Source organism: Salvia splendens, chromosome 12, assembly GCF_004379255.2.
Source record: "Salvia splendens isolate huo1 chromosome 12, SspV2, whole genome shotgun sequence".
Classification (NCBI taxonomy): Eukaryota; Viridiplantae; Streptophyta; class Magnoliopsida; order Lamiales; family Lamiaceae; genus Salvia; species Salvia splendens.
In genome coordinates, this window is record NC_056043.1 from 2,964,047 (window position 1) to 2,984,237 (window position 20,191).

General features: G+C 34.4%; 2 pseudogenes; both read left to right on the forward strand.

The window, feature by feature from the left end:
• Positions 1-8,089: 8,089 nt before the first annotated feature.
• Positions 8,090-9,152, forward strand: LOC121758510 (annotated as a pseudogene).
• A 3,849-nt stretch (positions 9,153-13,001) lies between these two features.
• On the forward strand, positions 13,002-13,120 carry LOC121759759 (annotated as a pseudogene).
• The last annotated feature ends 7,071 nt before the right edge of the window (positions 13,121-20,191 follow it).

Sequence of the window (20,191 nt, forward strand, 5' to 3'; positions counted from 1 at the left end):
TCTTGGGGTAGGAAGCACGTTTCCCAAGTGTTGTTCCTAATCAGTGCATCTATTTCTTTTTGCATCGTCTATCTCTAGTGCTTATGTCTCATAGCCTCTTCCCATGACTGTGGGATATCTTCTTCCTCATATAGCGCATTCTCAAATGCTTGAGGCATTTCTGACAGATGACTCGTAACTAGGCAAGCAACTGAGTAAAGAGCCTTCTTGTTAATCCTCTCAGGTGTGTATCTTTTTGGTGGGACTCCCCTGCTCTCCCGATGTGGAAGGATGTATCCCCCTGTGTAGGGGTCAACCCATTCGACCTCTTCTACCTCACTAGTTTCTTCATCTGTGCTCTCCACAACGGATTTTGATTCTTCATCTACACTTATATCATCAATAGTAAAGGAAGCCAGAGGAACAGGGTTATCAGAACTTACATTGGATTGCCTCAACGGGGAAGAAGTTGGCTGAGTGTCACATTCAGTAACAGACTGTCCTACTTCAGAGACCTACTCAGCGGAACCGCTAACTGCCGTCTCTGTTAGGCCCACTTCAGGATTACTTGGCGTTGGCATTGGCGCTGATATCCAACTTAGCGGGTCCTTACTACTATTCTCCCCCTGACTGCTGAGGTGAGTATAGAAGTATTCGGTTTCAAGGAAATTGCAATTCATAGTGACAAACATTGGGTTGGTTTTAGGATTAAAGCACCTATGCCCCTTTTGGTGTACCCCATACCCCACGAAGACACTTAATTGCACAAGGGGAAAGTTTGGTTCATTCATGTTTCGGGGTATGAACAAAAATGGAGCACCCAAAGACACGCAGTTTGAGAGTTAAAGGTGGTGGAATTCTGGTGAAGGAAGATAGGGTTTGGAGTGGTGTTTGGTGTTTGAGGATATTTGTGGGTAATCTGTTCAAGAGGTAGGCTGCGGTGGCAATAGCTTCTGGCCAGAAGTGTTTCGGGGCCTTTGATTCAATGAGCATAGAGCGGGGTTCTAGGAGAGAACAGTTTATTCGTTCGGCTACACCATTCTGTTCGGGAGTATAGGCACAACTGGTTTGATGAATCAGACCATTTTCTTGAAAAAATTGTTTCATGGCAGAATTAACGAATTATCTCCCATTATCTGATCTCATGATTTTTATAGAGTGCTGGTACTGGTTTTTTGATAAGGTTAAAAAAGTGTGAAAAATGTGTATAAACCTCAGATTTTTGTTTCATGAAATATACTCAGTCATGCGAGTGCAATCATCTACAAAAAGTAGGTAGTATCTAAGACCTTGTCCCCCAGTAAAAGGTGCGGGCCCCCAAACATCAGAGTGAATTAAGGAAAACGGGAAATCAACACGAGTATTATTCAAAGGATAAGAAGTTCGGTGGCTTTTGGCCAAAAAACAGGTTTCACAATACTCATCATGTTTAGAAACAAAATCGGGAAATAATAATTTTTAGTAACCGATAGACAGATGTCCCAAGCGCCGATGCCAAAGCCAAGCTTTCTTATCTGCAGATCCGTGAGTTAGCATGGCGGTCCCTTTTTGAGCTATCTCGTCTACATAATACAATCCATCACGTTCAGTGCCATGTCCAATTATTTCCCCGGTTCGGATATCTTGCAGCATACAGAAATGTGGTTGCATCAATAAGGTTGCATCAATAAGGTGCAGTTTAATCTCATGTTCACTAGACACATTCCATGCAATTCCATAGTTTTCAAGGGGCTGAAACTTATTTTTACACTCAATTTGGGCATTTACAGGAATATTACACAATTTGGGGCTTTTCGTCTTGCAATAGGAACAAACAAGCTTTGATTTGTCCTCATCATTGTTTCGCCGGTTCCAGCCGCCTCCACCTCGATTGCTGCCGCCCCTTGAGTCACTGCCGGACTGGTTCAACCCTCCTCGGACGATGAGTCCAACTCCAATGCCATCCGCAGTGGTTGTGGCTCCTGACTGCAATACTTGAGATCGTGTTTCTTCCTATTTGATCAGGTTATACGCAAGATCGACCGAGGGAAGTGGTTCCATTTTAACTATCTCCCTATTTGTTGATTCGTATTTGCCGTCAATGGCAGTCAGGAAAGTATACAATCTCTGTTCTTGGATCCAATTGTCGTGTATTTCCATATCCTCAGGGTAATTCATAGGGTTTGTCCGTTTCTGATCTATTGACATCCATAGATCTTGTAGGGTACTTCATACCTCTTCCAACGATTGATTTCCTTATTTCACCACACCGACTTTGATGTGCAGGTCGTTAATCTGGAGTTTGTCTCCTCCGCTCCCGTAAGTGACCGCCAATGCATCCCATATGTGTTTGGCAGTCGGTTGCTTCAACACTCGGCTGACCAGCCGTGGTTCGATATTCTGTGTGAGCCATGTAAACACGCAATGATCGGCTTGTTGCCATTGCAGAAAGGCTGGATCTGTTCGTGGCGGGGAAGGCGACACTCTGGTCACGTGAGATACCATTCCCCTGCCGCTTATAGCCGTCTTCATCAGCACGGCCTATTCGGAGTAATGGTCTCCATTTAACTTGCTACCTCCGATGTGGAGAGGTTGTGTATCAATCTTGTACACACCTGGTTTTTCTGGTGAATTTTCTGTGTTTTCTGGTTTGGGTGCTGATGGTATTATCATGGCAAGGCTTTCTGCTCATGATTTCGCCAATCTGCCGAGCAATTTCATCCGACATGGATGAACTGATTTTTCCCTCGTTCTCTGACCTATTTGAAAGGTTTTCTGCAGGTTTTGGTTAAAGGTCGGGAAAGGTTTATGGACGATGATAAAGCTTTTCTGAGTCCTGCTCTGATACCATGTTAAATGCTGCAGAAAACATAGTTGAAAGAAGAGAAAGGTAGAGAACGGTTGTTTAGAATTAGATGATTATGTCATTGTATAAAGGACCCTTTAAATAGGGTGTAGGAAGCAATATACATGGTAAGATCCTTAATTACAAATATTCTGTCAATCATTTAATTGGAGTATTTGATTCCAATCACAATCTTTCCTTTTCTAATACAGTGTATAATTATGTTGATTATGCATTATTCCAATTATGAATTATCAGTATATGATTGCGTGATGATAAGTAGGAGTACACGATTCTAAAAAAAATAATATGATAATCACCATATTGTAAAATTATAATCTATCATATTGTAAAATTATAATCATCACATTGTGAAATCATAATCAACATATTGTAAGTTCGCATATCTGTAAAATTCAATCATCCTTGTAAACATAATCAGTATATGCATAATAATTATATAGAAAATAAAACAAAACCATGCAAAAAGACAAAATATATCACATATGCACGAAAAAAGGATTATGCAAAATTGATCTAAAATATGAAATAAATAAATTTACTTAGTCTTAGTAATATAATCCGGATCGACACCTACTATTTTGTGGTTTAATTTTCCTGTTTATAAATTGAAGCCAATTTAACTTCTTCTCTCTTTAAATGTGTTTTTCTCAAAAAAAACGCTGAGAAAGTCGCTAGGCTTCCAGTCGCGATTTCACAAAGCAAATTAAAACTGAAATCGAGAAACTAATCATAAATTCACATCCGCAAAGAGTGAGAAACTCTTCTTCGCCCAATCTGTAGAGAGAGAGAGAGATGGGGGCAGTGACAACGGCGTTGATAGCCATAGTGGCGGTGGCGCTGGGATGGTGTACGATCGAGATCGCGTGCAAGCCCTGTCTCGAGAAAGGTCGTGAAGCCATAGATCGAAACCTCAACCCCGATTACGATCCAGACGACGATATCGACACCGCCGCCGCCGTTCGCGCGCTCAATCCCGATTACGCTGAAGCTCCCGCCGCTTCCTCCGCCGTCGTCAAGACCGTCTGATTCAGCCAGAAATTGAGCGATCTCATCATCGAGGAATATTATTGTGCGTTAATTGCGTGTTTATTTTTTTTTATTTCGTAATTAACTGTGCCTTGATGCATAATTTGTTTGTTGCTTTTGCTTTGCCATCTGAGATTGGAAATTATTAGTGTTTCTCTCTTCATCTTTTTTTTTTCATATTTGTTGATTGTATGAGCTGATTAATTCTGCTGCTATGCGTGTGCCTGTTTTTTTTTTTAGATTTTACATTTATTATTTGATTTAACTGTCAAGCATTGTTTAGTTTTATGTATTCATAGTGATGAACTTACCTCATAGTCCTCTCTAGACTCTAGGTGTGTTTACTTTAGATTATACTAATAACTTGGTAAAAAACGAAGATGAAGCGCGTCTTAGTAACACATCTACTTCGTCTAATAGGTCGAAGGTTCGAGTCATCATAAAATGGGTTAAATAGACAACTATTATTGATCTTCTTAAAATAAAAAAAATTAGATATGTAAAACTAATATAGCCTCTGAGATTTGAATTTAACCCCTGGTGTCGCCACGATGTCTGGTGATGGCAGCCTGCCTCATCACGAGTCGGGCATGGGGCGCTGAGTGCATGCCTTGTGGCTTGTCCCATGCCCGCGAGGCAAACTAATTTGATTGCGTAATTTTAAGAATTGTTCATTAATTCTATTAATTTAGTGTGTCCTGATTTATTAGTTAACGAGTTATTTATTTTAAGTCTAATAACTATGACTACCTTCGTCCCTTGTTCAGCGAGACGTTTTTGTTTCTGCACGAGATTTATGAAAGCAGTGGTTAGTTATGTATGTGGGAAAATGACTCTGCTTATCTAGTGACATTCTAAGATAAGATTGTGGTTCGCGTGGAACGTACCACAATTAATTCATTACGTCCGATTGAAGTAAATAAAATGGTTAGAAAATATTCAAATTAAAAATATTCAGATGTAATCCTTCAAATATTCAAATTTAAGAACTGTCCAATCTAATTTGAGTATGCTTTCTGTACCAATTACGTAACATAACACTTGATGCAATGAAATCAGGGAGTGTTTTCTTATCGCTTGATTACAAATTAAAAATCTAACATCAAATTTGAACAAGAGCCGTAATAAATTTATATAATTGTATTTATAGGGGTGTGATCCGTTGCTAACTTTCTTAAATTGCTAACTCTGTTAACTCATCAATGTAGTGTACTATTAAAAATATCAACACGATGGCATTAAAATGTCAACACATAATTTTGTTGATATTTCAATATACTGTATTGGCATTATGTGTTGACATTTTAATGTTTTCGTGTTGATATTTTTAATTCATTACGTTGATGAGTTAGCAGAGTTAGCAACTTAAAGAGTTATCAATATAACGCACCCATGTATTTATAGTTTTATGTCTGTTTGATATTCAGTTTGAAATAAAGTGTAACAATATAGAATAATATTCCAACTATGAAGGGACTGATTTGTTTTAGGCCATCCACTACGCTGTCTCTATACCGTCCCTTAACTACTATTTGACCACTATTTGAGGGTCCCACTGTCCTTTTTTCCTCCATCCCTTAACTAAGGGACGGAACCTGCAACGCTCCGTCCCTTATTCCATCCCTTAATTACTATTCATTCGATTTCATTTTTTTTTCCGACAAATTCAATTAATAAAAACACACTTCATTAAATAAAAGAAAATTACAATTTAAAATCCTAAAAAAAAACACATAATTAAAATCTAAAAAAACACATAATTTTAAAAAATGGTGGGAGAATTGGATTATTTATAGATGAATGTGGGAAAAAAGAAAATTTAAAAAAAAATTCTGCCAAAAAAGAGGCAAAAAAATGGTATTTTTTTCAGAATTTTTTTAAAAAAAATAATTAAAAAACGCCAAAAATCGACGCCCACTCGCAGAGCCGGCGAGCGGGCGTCACGATCCAACCGCTGCTCGCCACGTGGCCGACGCGCGTGGCGAGCCAGCTCGCCAACATGCTCTCGGTGGAGGTATACGGGACGAGACGGAGTGGCAGCATCGCTGGCTCGAGACCGAGACAGCATCGAGCTGCCGCTGCGGATGCCCTCAATATATTCCATGTAATACTAATTTATTATATAATTAAAAAAAAATTATTTCCCTTATACATGTCCCACATTGAATTGAAATCTTGGATCCACCCGTGTCCCACTGCATCACCAGCCCTACCCGATCTAGTACCCAATCTCGTACCTTGTCGTAGGCAGCAATGCATCGCGACCGGTTCGCATCACCAATCAACGCGTTCCATTCCATGCCATTTTTGGATGCGTTTGTGATTGCCTTATGTGTACGAAAGGTCAGTGCAATTGGCCTAGTTTTCTTGGCCACTCAATCCGTATATACAGTAACATTGCATGGCATCATATTCCAAATCTTTTTCTATCTCCATAGAGCTGAATGGGTCCTCAGAATCATTAATGATTTGCTCATTGCATTTTTTGAAATATGGGTTGAGTGCCAAAAATACTCGCATATAATGTAAAAGTAAGAGATAATGCTCTAGAATCTAGTGACTTGGGACAGACATTATATCTTTGTTAATTTTATGGCATGGAAACTCGTATTATATTTTTGGGATATTGGCACCGAATGAACTTTCAAAAAATCCACGAACTTTGAAATTGACAAATAATATCACGAACTTTACATCGAGTTTGTTATTTCCCACCAATGAAAAAACTCCGGCAAATAATATCATGATACGGATTTTTTTTCGTAATTTCTCGACAACAACTTCGAGAGTTTCATAATTTTCAATATTTGAGAATAGTTTTTCTTGAAGTGCACCCTTCAAATTTATTCTTCAATCCATTAATATTGTCGGAATTTTTTCACTGGTGAGAAATAACAAACTCAGGGTAAAGTTTGTGATATTATTTGCCAATTTCGAAGTTCGTGGCAAAAACCCAACTTTTTGAAAGTTCTATGATATTAGGTGCCAATATTCCTATATTTTTTTATAAAAGGGAAAATAATAATTGGGTACCAAATATTTAAACGAAAAAAAGTACTATAACAAAGGAAATTGTGGAGTACTCCGTCCTTTCTCCGATTATGAAGTCATTTCATTTTGGCACGGAGATTAAGAAAGAGATGTAGTATAATAAACAAATAGATAATAAAGTAGAAGAGAGGAAAAGGTAGAAAGAATAATATAAGAGTAAGAAAAAACTAAAAGGGTGAAAGTAAATACTCCCTCCGTCCCATGCTACTCGCACTTTTCATTTTAGGCCGTAAATTTGGGATTGATTTTTTTGTGTAATTAAAAAAGAATTTTAGGTGTAATGAGACATAACTTAATAAAAGAGCTCTTAACTTAAACTAACATATTAATTAAATGCATTAATTCTAACTTAAATTATAAATAGTGTAAGGACTTTGTGACGAGCCGAAAAGTAAACGTGCGAGTAGCACGGGACGGAGGGAGTAGTTAGTTCTCTTCAAATATACTATCTACTACATCCAAATACTAAACGGTTTCGAGCGTGTGCTCAACTTTGGTCAAATTTCTCACATTATCAATCCCTCATTTATCTAATTCACACGATAATTGTTGGATGACACGATAATTGGATGATAAGTGATTGATTGGTCGCATATAACTCATGATAAATATAAAAAGGTAAAAGCTACACGAAATAGTGATGGACAAAGTTCATTTTACCACGAAAAACGAAAAGAAAAGACAACGGACTTTTATCCTTTTCGGGAAGAATCGTAGTGTAACCACTGCCACGAAATAATAACCCACTTCATACAAAAAGAAAGTACAAATTGTGACAATGCATAAACTATGGAGTACCAAATTTTTTTGGTTTTTTTTTGTTTTATCACCAACTACTAATTTTAGTAAAAAAAAAATACATGGATTTTTAATTTGTTCAATTTGATATAAGTCAAAATTCCAACGAAAGTTCATTAATTTTTTTACCAAAACAATAACACTAGTTGAACACCAAAAGTTTGATTATCATTTACATGCAATCAAACTTATTTTTATTATAGTAATATTTTAGATTCTCAAATATAACTACTTTAATTTTTTTATATTTTATTTTATGATTAAAATCAAAATCAGTAGATACACCTAATATTTTGAGAATTGATGGGGGCCATAGCTGCATGCCCCAATGTGGCTCCATAAACAACTATAAATAGGGCTTAGAATGCATAAATAAGCATAACAAAAATGTCAAGAGAATCAAATCCGTTGACAGTTAGTCGTGTGATCGGGGATATCATCGATTCCTTCACCCCTACCACTGAGCTTCGAGTGTATATCGATGGAGCCACTTAACCAGTTAGTCGTGTGATCGGGGATATCATCGATTCTTTCACCCCTACCACTGAGCTTCGAGTGTATATCGATGTAGCCACTTGAAGGTACTGGTGGATTCTGATTCTCCGAATCCAGGAAATCCATACCTTAGGGGAGTACTTGCATTGGTCTCTCTCTCACACACACATCAAGATTAGGTTATATGTACAAATTGAGTAGAAATCAGACATATTAGTCAGAAATCGTTTTACCAACTGAGTTTGTGTTGTATGAATAATGCGAAAAGACATTTAACGTTAAAGAAAACAACAGAATTTAATTGGTAAGACCCTTCTTCTCTTATGCACAAAGTCAGGGACTGCGACTTAGTAGTACTATAAAAAAACATCACGGAATAATAGATGTTATTCATCATACTTATTGTTTCCCATTAGAAATATGGAGTACAAAAATAGTTAAATCATTTTTCTTCTACATTATAGTAACTTAGAATAATATTTTGAAGATTATGTCACAAATTTTGTGTGCAAATTGGAAATAGGTTGGTGACAGACATCCCAGGAGGCACTAATCCAAGCTTCGGTTAGTGAAATTCTATATATATATATATATAGAATTTCACTAACCGAAGCTTGGATTAGTGCCTCGTGGGGTGTCTGTCACCAACCTATTTCCAATTTGCACACAAAATTTTTTATATATATATATATATATAAATTATTTTTTTGAATTTTTTAAATTTAATTATATAAATGAGGTGGTGCCATATGAGGCCCCTCAGCCAACAATGGGAATCCACCGCCTTGTTATGGTGGTTTTCCGGCAGCCGCGGAGGCAGATCTTGCTAGCCCCGGAGTGGCGCAACAATTTTAGCATCCGACACCTTTCGCAGGTGTACAACCTCGGAGCACCGGTTGCCTCCTTCTTCTACCACTGTCACCGGGAAAACGGCACCGGCGGCCGCCGAGCCTAATTATATTATGATAAACGTGTTATAAACATGTGCCAACTTAAATAAAACGTGTGCTTGTCACTCTGTTCCATATGTATTCTTAATGTTATTAATATAAACATATATAGTTTGAGTTGTCTCGAACTAATCAGAGTTCTATTACTATGAGTCTAATACTCGGTTAGTAGTGTTATTAATTTCAACAATATTATCAATTTCAATTATCAAAATTTTAGGCAATTGGTGGAATCGTGACATGACATATGGGAAGTAATTTGTATAGGAGAATATTAATATTATATTATTTTTATTTTAATGTTTAAAAACAGTTATCCGAAAATTAAATGAAAAGAATAAATTAATCCAGTTGGAAAAGAATTGATATTATAGAGGTTAGTGATATAACTGATAAATATTAAAAAATAAAAAGTGATAATAGTAGTTTCATTAAAGTTGGAATAGAGTTGATCATTAACCCTTCATACACCATAATTTTTGGGGGATCCTTATGTGATTTTTAGAAAATATGACTTCTGGTGGATTACATATTACTCCCTCCGTCCCATAAAAATATATGCACTTTTTATTTTCGTCCGTTTCACAAAAATATGTGCATTCCATTTTTGAAAAGTTATATCAATTTAATAATGTGGGTCTCACTATCCATTAACACTACTTTAACTACCATTCACCCCCTCTTTCTTACTTTACCATACGATTCTCCTCTTTTCTCTTACTTTACCAATTTTGGCTTAATTCTCGTGCCATACCCATCGCCTATATTTTTATGGGATGGAGGGAGTATGTGTTTAGAAATATGGAATAAATTCAATTAACTAAGTTGGTAGGGTAAAAAAATTAATTAAGAAAATGATAATAAAAAAAATAATAATTATTATTATAATAATAATAATAATAATAATAATAATAATAATAATAATAATAATAATAATAATAATAATAATAATAATAATAATAATAATAATAATAATAATAATAATATTCACAATTTACCTCAGCCCCACTTAAAATGTTCATATTCTTGAGTGATATGAGATTTTAGGAAGAATTGTTAGATTGAATAAGTAGAGTGTAAAAAATAATTGAATGTTTTAATAAGAAGAGGGAAGATTTGGATTTTTTTTCTAAATATAGAAAGTGAATATTTTGAGTGAGAAAAAATAAAAAGGAAAAGTGAACATCTTGAGTGGGACGGAGGAAGTAGTATGTTATTTATAGACAATTCCTTTAATTCATAGTATTACTCCCTCCATCCATTAAAAAATTGACAATATTTGAAGTGACACGAGTTTTAATGTATAATTGGTTAAGTAAGAAAGTGGTAGAAAGAAAAAGTGATTGGAGTATTATTAGTGGAAAATGAGACTCACATCATTAGATAGAAAAAATTTCCTTAAATAGAATTTGTCTATTTTAAGGAGCATCCCAAAATGGCAAATGTAGTCTATTTTTAAGTGCCGGAGGAGTAACTTATAGTAAATCTTATCACTTTTAAAATTAGAGTATAAGTAGTTTTAAATTTTTCGTAACCTATCTTGTAATGGTCAAAATGAAAAAGAATACGAAAAAATCATGTACTCCCTCCGTCCCATAATAGATGGCACACTTGGAGAATGACATGAGATTTTAGGAGATGTTATTTTGTGTGTTTGGTGGAGAGAGAAAATAGTATATTTATATTAATGTGAGAGGGAGCTTTTTCCACAAAAAGAAATGTGACATCTTTTATAAGACAAACTACAAAAGGAAAGTGTGACATCTATTATGGGATGAAGAGAGTATGACACAAGACGACATTATTTTGAACAAAATGTTTTCATTACAACAAGATTCCCGAGAATTTGCTCAAGGCGGGCAAACTGAACGCCCGATCTGGCGTTTTATTGAAAAGAATCAGGGGTTTAAAGAGTTAGCTCGGATTGGGCAAAATGCAATTGGGCAAAATGCAGTTGGACAAATCGCCCACCGGACGTTTTGGAGAATAAAGAGTTCAGGGAGTTCGCCCGGGTCAGGCAAAAGGCCGCTGGACACAATGCCTGACCAGGCATTGGAATGAAATCGCAATCCTGAGAGTTCGCGTGGGCAGTTGATTGGCAACCTCGGAAATACTAGTTTGTGAGACATTGGAATTGGCTTTTGTTGAATGATGTTGTAAGACTCCTTGAGAGCATCTCTTTTGTGAGATTTTTATACAATTACGAATTTGATTAGGTTGCTTGATTTTTTTTCTTTAGATTGGATCAAGTAGGGTTATGAAACTATATACGATTTGTGTATCCATAGGGTAGTGGAGCCATTAGGGATTTTATCTTGATGAAGGTTGCCTAGGATTGCCTTAGTTATTTTGGGGAGGTCTTGAGTTACTAAGCTTAATTTCTCATCCTATATACTTTTGATCATCTAATCTTTCCATTAAATCTTTTTGGATCTAGTTTTTATGGCTAGATCCACTTTTCTTTTGTGTTATTTGAAGATCTAATATCATTGAATATAATTGGGAATGTTAGATGGATCAATCCAAGAAATCCATATCACATACAATGTTAAGTATTATATATTTTAACACATTTAGCCACATAAGTTCACGTATAAGAACATAATAGATTAATAGTAGTATTATATTTTCACATAAAATCTCAACAAAAGAACTAGATCCTAGAGTGAGAATACGCTACCTGAATGACGTTTATTTCCGAACCGGCTATCCTTTTACTTCCGATCCTTTTTTCATGATTTCCTTTGATCTCAACATAAGCTCCTTCACCCTTTTACCATAAATATCATTTTCATCAGTCTAATAAATTCATAGAATTCTCGATAATAAATTCAATAACTATTCAATCTCAACTTCTCCTTATTAAATTTATCATTTCCATAACTATTCAATCTCAACTTCTCGATAATATGAGATTAATTCCTATTGAATATATTATATGAAAAGAGAGCACAAAGGGAAGAAAATAGCATAGATTGAGGAGAACCGAAGGAGAGGACAAGATTAATAATTTAATTCTGCTTGATAATAATAAAACACTCCACACATATTTATAATATATATGGTACAAAAAAATCTCATGGAAAGTAAATAAAATCATAACAACTAAATAATACTAAAGCATAAATAAACTAAATAAATATACGGAGAGAATATCAACTCCCTTCCGGAAGAAAATAGAATATCATGTCCCTATCACACTTGCTCACAAAATTACAATTCAATTTACACTCACCTAGTTAAATTCTAATTAGCATTACTCCATTTTTTTTCTAATTAGCATCACGAAAACTTAGACCTCATGCAAATTCCCAGGCAATTTGTGATATCAAATTGGATTCTATAGTAACTTTGAAACTAATGATACAAAAAAAATGCTCATGATCATCCTAGGACAATATATTTATCAATAAATAAAGAATTCAACCTCACACATTTTCTCTCAAAACAGTTGAATATTTGGATTATTCAAACTCAACATTAATGTATAAGGCTATAAGCTTTGAAACTACAAATACTATATGTTAAGGTTGAAGAGGTACCTCAATATATGTGGAATGCATATAGAATTAAAGCAAAAGAAATGGAGGTCATGTTTGTGAAGGGAACGAAAACTTCTCAACCATGAGGGAGAAATGAGGGATATATAGTACATTAATCTCTTGATTCTATATAGTACTCCATTTTATTAATTTATTATGTGGTCAATTTTAATACAAGTGGCATGGTAGGCATATAGTAATAAAGTTCTAGATCATACCATATATAAAAATTGAGTATACTACATACTAATTTATTTCTCCAATCTCCTTGCCACTACACGTCACTTTAATGAATTACTAGTCTTCAATGTTGGTTGCAATTATACCAGCGCTAATACATTGGATTCATTAAGAACTCCGAAGTCAAGCGTACTTAGGCGAGAATAATACTAGGATGGGTGACCCCCTAGAAAGTCCTCGTGTTGTACCCCTTTTAATTCACATATAGTAAATTATTAAATGAATATATCTATAGCATCCATAGAATAAATCATGTTTCATAAGGTTTTCTAGATTAGTCTACAAATATTTTACTAGCTCGGACTTATTATCTCACGTTCTTTTTTCTATCTACTAATTCCAACATTTAATTATCACAGAATTTAAATCGTTTCTAAAAATATTGCTCATTCCTAAGTAATTTCATCATTTCCGATCTCAAAATATTTATCAAATAACTCTAATTCGATGAATTTTTTTTATTGGAATAGGTACATTTCATCGGGTGTTACATCAAATCTGTTTATGCGATAATTATGCATAATCAAAACTTAAAAAATGACTTAGCGATGATTATGATTTATGAGTCCATGACAATATTTAGTTTAATTAAATGTAGGGTCATACAAAGTCTCCATAAGTTGGTTTAATTGTGAAGTATTTATCTTTAGATTTCCGGACCACTTTAGTGACAACTAATCCTGAGAGATTATAAGTTATATGGATTAAACTTTAATTTGAAGTATAACTGTAAATTTTATTAAGTGGAATACGACCTAGGAAAGCTTAGACAGCCATGCTTCTTAAGTAGGTATGGAGTATGGACTAAATATTGTTCATGCAATCTTTAATTATATCTCCTATATTCAGACTATTCTTACTCTTTGAAGGAACTTTTTTTTGTTTGACCACAGTTCACAGGTGTACCGAACCCGTTTTTGGCAGAATCCGACTAATCTTGCTCGACCGGATTCGCGGATTAAGGCTAATTTCCTAACGTGCGGATGACGGGGTTTGAACCGGTGACATTAAGGCCACCATAGCTCCACACTACCAACTGTGACACGATCCGTTTTGACGGAACATTTTAGTGATTGATAATTCTAATTTTCCATCAAAGAGACTCACCGTGATCTTCAAACAATAGTCTTAAATTACTACTAGGAGTGGAAATCATATTTTATGTTTTTTGTTTTTCGTATTCTTTTTTCTGGTGAAATATGCGTATTTTAGAATTATTTTTCTTTACAAAATTCCGTGTCAAAGATTAATATTATGTTATGAAATAGGATAATCTATATTTTGTAATATATAATCAAAATTGAAAATGTTATTATTTTGAAAATTAAATATTTGTATTACCAATTAAGTTATCTTGGATTTTGATAATAATAAATGTGTAAATATATCCTACTATAATATAAATAAATTTAATTTAGAAATTGTGTTCTTTATTCTTAAAAAAAGGTATTATATAGTTATTTATTTACTTATTATCTATATTAAATATTATCATGAAGCTATCTCATTAAAGACACTTAAGAAAAATTATTGAAATTTGTAATATTTCGAATCATTTATAGCAGTTATAGATACGTAGAAAAAATAGATCTTATATTGTTTGTTCAATGTTGTGATACTTAATTGACGTTGAGGCTCGTTAGACAATCGCCATATGTAGCTATTGTTTCTATCATTCATACTCGAATTCTTTGTCTATTTCCCTTCTACACCTCTCGAGTCACCTACGGCCAGTGTTGCATTATTTTCCAGCGACACTGACATCGAAAATAACCTAGACTTGGCCCTAACGTAAAAATTCCTGACTCTGTCATTGTTTACCCATCTCCTAATTGTCTCCTAATTGTGGATTTATTGCATACTAATTCAACTATTAATGTTCTAATAATACCCCTCTTTTGTTCTAAGACTCTCATTCACTTCTACCACTAACAATATCAATTGGCTCTCCTATCTTTGTTGCTTTTTACCTATTCTTGGTTGCCCTATGGAGAATTTCCCATATGCTTTCTTTAAAGTGTCGCGGTGGGTGGGGATAAGGTTCCTTTTTTTGGGGTTGATGATCCAATTAAATATACCCAATATAAAAAATTTATACAAGTCATTTCCTCTCAAGTTTTAAAGATATCACTACTTTGTAAACCACATATTGATTGCAAATATTTTCAACACTTTTTTCTATATATTCTTACAGTTGTAAAGTCTTAAAGATGCTTCCAAAGGCGTAAAGAGTATTGTTATGGAACATACACATGGAGTTTTATGTGAAGTACGGCAATGCACATCACAATGAATAAATCACGAAATAAAAAGGCGAATAAGTTTGATAAAGTACTTTAGTACTACTATTATTTTGCATATGCAGAATCTCAATTTTAACGGTCAAAAGCATTGTAACAGAATAACACTCGATAAATTTTTTATATTATAGACCTCAATCTGTTACATTTATTCATGACTTAGTCCAATTCAGAAAATATTTCCGATTTCAATCCATAAATCCGGATCACACTCATATTATTCAATCATCACATAAGCTTTTCAGGCTACACTCTAAACATCCGCAACCCACAAATAGGGATGTCATCGGGACAACCCATCTGATCTCGGGTTAGCCCTACTTGAGTTGTGGGCTAATCAAACGTGAGCTAGTTAGGTTGGAATTTTATTGGGATAGAAATTTACAATCCTAACCTTATATATATTTGAGTTCTTGGCTACCCAAAAGACTAATCAAGCAAAGAGTTTCATATTTATCATATTATTACATTTACTATGAAAATGAAAGGTATTAATTGTAAAGTAAACATAAAGTGACACAGAATGAAGTACTATTAGCATAAAATTTCTATAAAATATTGGACAAGAACAAGGTTTAATAAATCTTGAGTAGTTAAGGATTTAACATATATGAATATATTATAAAGACGTGTTAAAAAGTATGGTTTAGATTTGTAAAATTAAATTGAAAATCAAAAATACAATTCAATAAAATTTAAAGTATTTTTTTAAAATTTTTAGTATATTTCTTAAACTCCCTCTGTTTCCATTAGGAGTCCACATTTAACTCGATACAAATATTAAGAAACGTACAATGAAATGTGAGTGGATTGATGTAGTGGAATGCAAGTTATACGTACTATATATATATATATATATATATATATATATATATATATATATATATATATAGGGTCATGATAATATACAAACTCCCTAAGGTACAAACTATGCAAACTATAATCTCATCCATTAAGTATATTTAATCAACGATTGTAATTTATGGTCTCCATGTCAACACAGCTTATAAAATCGGTCACCAAGGGTTACTTTTGGGACAAAAATTATAAGCTGAAATCACAAAATCCGTTTAGATTAAGCAATCCCAATAATATCGGCTATCCATCGCCCCTCTTATTTATCACGTCTTCCCCTTTCTCTTCCATTCCATCAATTAAGCCTGTTCAACGCCCCACCCATTAAACACGTCTCACCTCACCAATTTCCTCCATTCCACCGTTTCGAATCTGTACTCCATGCAATCGCCGTTCTTCAAGGATCGCGTTGACATGAGTTCTGCGAGGCGAGCGGGTCAAGCGGCTGGAGCGTCAGCCGGAGATGAGGTTTCCGTTGAAATCCCCAATTTTCAAGAGCGGTGACATTTTGTATTAATTGGGTTTTTGTAGATTTATTCAGTCAATTGCATGCGCCGTTCTTTTGTTTAGATTAAAAGTCGATACATTGAACTCTGTTGACATCCTGTAACCATGAGTTGTATGAATAGTGTGTGAATGCACTATTAGACCTTTAAGTCTGTTTTATTTTAGTGCAATTAACCACTTTTCCCCCTTGTAATTGACATGTAGGGTTGATTTAAGTTCGTTCTATTGAGAAACCATAAAGCCCACACGGATTTTCGCTTTATAGTTTGTTTTTTTGTTTGTTTTGGTTAGAGTTCCGCATGAATCACCTAGCCAACCCCCGCCCTATTATTTTTTCTTGTGTTCTAGGGTTGGTTTTGAAATCACATTGTTGTGTAATTTTTTCTTCATTTTTTTGAAATAATATGGCGTTGACATTGAAATTATATGTTGTTGACATTGAAATTATATTGTGTTGACATTGAAGTAATATGTTTTTGACATTGAAATAATATGTTGTTGTCAATTATTATATGGTGTTGACATTGAAATTATATGGTGTTGACCTTGAAATAATCTGTTGTTGATATTTTTATTTCAATGTTGTTGACATTGAAATAATATGCTGGTGACATTGAAATTATATGGTGTTGACATTGAAATTATATGGCGTTGACATTGAAATCATATGTACAGTATGATGTTAGATGGCGTTGACATTGAAATAATATGAAATTATATGGTGTTGAGATTGAAATTATATGTAAAATATGATGTTAGATGGCGTTGACATTGAAATAATATGAATTAAATCGTCCATTTTGACCTTGAAATAATATGCTCTTGACCTTGAAATAATCTGTTGTTGACATTGAAATTATATGTTGTTGACATTGAAATTATACGGTGTTGACATTGAAATTATACGGTGTTGACATTGAAATCATATGTACAAATGATGTTTGATGGAATTGACATTGAAATAATATGAAATAAATCTTCTATTTTGTGCTATAATTGACAATACTCGTTGACATTTCTGTGGGTGCTCGCATTAATCCTTTGTGGGTGCTCTCGTAAATTTTTTTGACATTTCAAGTTGCATATTCACAATAACATTTCTAGTTTTGTTGTATGTGTTTTCATGCCGAGTGAAAGTTTGCCTATGAGCGGCAGAACGTGTTATGGACATTATTTATTTTTTTTGTTTTTTGGTCATTGACTTAACTTATTGATGGTTGCAACTTGATCAGCGAGACGTCTAGCAAAAGGAAAAGTTGTAGCCGATGGTGAGTCAAGTGGGAAGCGGAAATCTGTGGTGGGCGTCTCTGCACAAACCAAGAGACCTCAGTTAAGGATCAAGAGAACTACTCGTTTTTTTTGCGCATTCTGAAGTCTCTGAACGAAAGGCAGAAAAATGCTGTAAGGCAGCTCGGCTTCGGAGGACTTCTCAATTTTGACGTTACCTCTGTTCCAGGAACCTTAGCGTATTGGCTTTTGGAGCATTTTGACCACCTACGGTGCAGTCTTATGCTGCCTAATGATGTTGAGTTAGAGGTTGACACGAAAGACGTCGAGCTTGTTTTTGGTTTCCCAAATGGGGGGATTAAAACACATTGACAGAATATCATTGCACACTATATCAGACAAAACACATTGCTGACAGATTATTTATACACCATCAGAACAAGCATAAAAAATTAGATAATCTTACACAAAGTCTACATTTCGAAAACACATTCATCAACCATTTCGGAATATAACCTAATGCCTATGCATAATATACTCTACGTACTATGTCTTCTTCAGTCAAGCACAACAACTTCTATACTATATATTCAACAATTTTTAACAAAAAAATGACAGAAAATTCAGCATAGGGACATTAACCATTTCGAAATCTAACTACAACTGTACACACGATAGAGAAGCATCATCCAAGAATGTCATCACGGAATGTCAGCGGCCAAATTGGCAGAATACTGTACACACGATAGAGAATCTACCTTGAGCTTCGTAAGACATTTCCATTTCCACACAAACGCGGACGTTGACCTTATGCCGGAGAAGAACACTAAAAGCACGTCGGAGAAGATTTGGGATATGACTTTCAACAGGAGATCGAAGTTTATATTGCAATATTGAATAATTAAGATATGTTATGTTTTGTGGTTGAATGAGTAATGTAATCACTTTCTAAACAATGATACTAATGGTAGTTTGGGAGAATGGAGATAAATTAAGGAGTCATCATGGTGTGATCACGCCTAGGAACGGTTACAAGTAATTCTAGTTATGATTATACCAGATTGGAGTGAAATGAGGATGTATGTAACTGCTAGCACAAAACGATTTCCATATACACCCCCCGCTGACATAAATTGAAATACCCGGTGACATTGACTTAGTAACCTCTTACCAGTCGTAGATTAGATACAAAGATGGTGTGTGATTGCAGGTTGTAGTTTGCATGATAAATGAGAGTTTGTATTTGATCACGACTCTATATATATATATATATATATATATATATATATATATATATATATATATATATATATATATATATAGTCCCATTATTCATAAATCCACTCTTAAAGACCGAACTACCGAACCATACCAAATTAGGGTTTTTAGATCTAGTTTTTTATGGATGAGAGACACAAATTTATCAATTATTTTCGCCTTCATCACGAACCTATTTTAATTCATGCGAAGGTAAATAAGTTATACTAACATGTTACGAAGATTTAACTTCATTCCAGTAGGTTTTTACTTCATTCCAGTAGGTTTTTACTTCATTCCAGTATGATTATTACTTCATTCCAGTACGTAAATGCGGTTTCACCGTCGCGTGCGGTTCTTTCTCTCTACAATATCTTTCACCACTGCCACAACGCTGATATGGTGTAATAAACACATGGAATGATGTAATAAATTATTAGAATGAAGTATGTGTAGAAGCATTTGAAGTCCTACTGGAATGAAGTAAAAACCCTATCCAATGAAGTAATAACGTTTCTGAATGAAGTAATAAACGCACTTGAATAAATTGCATTTTTTAATGTAAATAAAGCAAAAACTCAGGTCAATGAATTCAAATGAAACATATGTTGAATCATTTCAAAACCTACTGGAAGAAAGTAAAAACATGTTGTAGTTTCAAGGTATTACGTACGGAATGAAGTAATAAACCTATACAATGAAGTAAAATGGGCTTGTAATGAAGACCGAAAAATTTACACAGCAGCACAACTCATCAAAAAAACTAGATCTAATGGCCAAGATTTGGTCTCTAGTTCGGTCTTTAAATATAGGGATGTATTCATTTCCTTTTTGTATCTTTTGCTCTATTGTTCTTTTTAATCTCAGCCCCACGATTTTGTCATCCGACGGTTAAATTGATGCCACGTGTCATTTAATAATGCAGATTTTTAGTTAAATAATGCACACCGACTAATAATGCACCATTATAGTGTAATAATGCATATTTTCAGTTGAATAATGCACCATTATAGTGTAATTATGCAGATCATCTGGACCGTTGATGAATGAGATCTAACGGCCCATATTAAGAAGAATAAAGGATCTAAGGGATGAATAGGAGAATAACGCTCCCTA